This window comes from Merops nubicus, unplaced genomic scaffold, assembly GCF_000691845.1.
Source record: "Merops nubicus isolate BGI_N331 unplaced genomic scaffold, ASM69184v1 scaffold6962, whole genome shotgun sequence".
Classification (NCBI taxonomy): Eukaryota; Metazoa; Chordata; class Aves; order Coraciiformes; family Meropidae; genus Merops; species Merops nubicus.
The window spans coordinates 5256-7221 of NW_008595527.1; the positions used below are offsets into that span (position 1 = coordinate 5256).

At 60.5% G+C, this 1966-nt stretch overlaps 1 protein-coding gene across 1 annotated transcript in view; it reads right to left on the reverse strand.

Annotated features, from left to right (window-relative positions):
- The window catches only part of ADORA1 (adenosine A1 receptor), a 23550-nt gene that overhangs the window by 697 nt on the left and 20887 nt on the right, over positions 1-1966 (reverse strand).

The window sequence follows — 1966 nt, forward strand, 5'->3', positions numbered from 1 at the left end:
CCGGGTGCTGAGGCTGCTCCACGTGGGGTGGCAGTGCCCGTGCTGAGGTGACAGGATGCCCTTCGTTCCCTCCCTTGGCAACGGGTGGCAGCTTGTCCTGACAGAGGTGTTCCTGGGCTGGTTCCTCTGCGTGTGCCCTGGAGAACCTCACCCTGTCTCCCACCACCACCCCTGGCCCCAGGGAGGAGCAGAGACCTCAGACATGGTGCTGGAGCTCTGGGGGTTGATGCCAAGCCAGGAAATGCATTATCAACCTAAAGCATGCCCACGTGTTCAACCCTTATATCTATGGGGGGGCTGATGTCACCCTGGCAGCCCACCTTGAGACCCTGCACCCAGAGCAGGGTCACCTCTTCCTCCCCCGCGCACCAGCCCTGCCAGCACCCTGTCCCAGACAACTCCTCCTGCACCAGGGGAGGAAATCACTAAGAAAAGCATCCTCTGGGACCTGCTAGGCTGGAGGAAGGATCCTCTGGTGCTAATGGACCCCTGGGGAAGCTTCTGGGCACAGCCTGTTTCATTCCCTAATGTGCTGGGCTGATCAACAAAACCCTCTTTCCTAATGGGCTGGTGCTGAGGGATGGAGGAGGAGGAGGAGAGTCATGCTCTGGCTGGGCTCTGCTCCCTCCTTGGTGCCACCAGGGACCGTGCTGGGCTGGGTTGGGCTCTCCAGAGCTCTCTAAGTGGGAAGTGGAGTCTGCTGGGTTGATTTTTCCCCCTTAGCCCTCAAAGGAAAGCTTCTCCTTGGAGGCTGAGAAGATTTGCAGCCCAAGGGTTATTGCTTTCCACTGGAGGGGATTGAATGAGGGATGTTTTTCTGACTGTTTACTGGGTTTTTCAGTGATGATGGTGTTAACCTGGCCAATGGGGACCGTGTGGAGGTGGCTGGCAAATCTGCCTCTCCATCCTGATACTCAGAGCTCCCTGCTCCATGCCTGCAGACTTTACCTCTGGTGGGAAAAATGGAACATTTTGGGGCTTTTTAATACAGCCAAGGACCCAAACTGACCCACCCCTTGAAGGTCCCTTCTCAAGACCCATCTCATGGGCAAAGAGTCAGTGAGGACATGGAGGGGCACAGGGTGGAGGGAGGGACATCTGTCCCCAGGAGTCCAGAGGGTCCAGAGCCACCAGTCTCTGACAGCCTTCTTGAAAGAACCCCCTCTGCTCTGGGAAAAGATTCCCAGTATCCCAGAGGCAGCCAGGTCCCGTGGGAAGGAGGTGGCAATGTGGGCTGCTGCTTCCTCTGAGAGCCAGGGCTGGAGCCAGAGGGTGATTTATTCCTTGGGGGGAGGAGAGAGAGCAGGAGACCCTGAGAAAGGTGCAGGGCAGGGAGACACGGGGCACAGGGAGCACAAGGGGTGGTGGGAGAGCACCAGTGCTGTGGGAAAGGGGGGTAGGGGGTGGGCAGGGGGCCCTGGGTGGCAGAGGGATACCAGAGACTCTCATGCTCCCCACGTCACCAAAACCAGGTCTTTTTGGGGAGTGCTGATGCCACGACACCCCACTCCCACCTCCCCAGGCTTGAGGAGCTCGGGAGAGGCGACACAAACAGCAGCACCCCCCTGCCCCTGCTCCCTCCCTCTCTGCAGTCCCTCCAAGCCGTGTCCCACCTCCCCACTCCCAGGGATTTCTGGGGTCTCAGTGACTCTCCTGGGTGCTCCCTGGCCAGCAGAGCTGTGTGACAGCCACCACCAGAGACACCAGGCTGCCGAGCAGCAGCGGTGCCACCGTGGTCCCCAAACCCCCTCCCAGGGCTTGTAGCCAGCACCCGGGCACAGAGCTGCTCCCAGAGCTTCTCCCCTTCTCCCCCAGCCTTCATACCGTGGTTGGGGGAGCACAGGGGACAGAGTGAGCAGCAGACCTGGTTGTTAGTCACAACCCAGGGCTGGATCAGAGGGAGCAGTGGCTGGTCCTGCAGCCCGGGGGGGGTGGGGGAAGGCCGTGGGGGGGCCCGGCCCGAAGG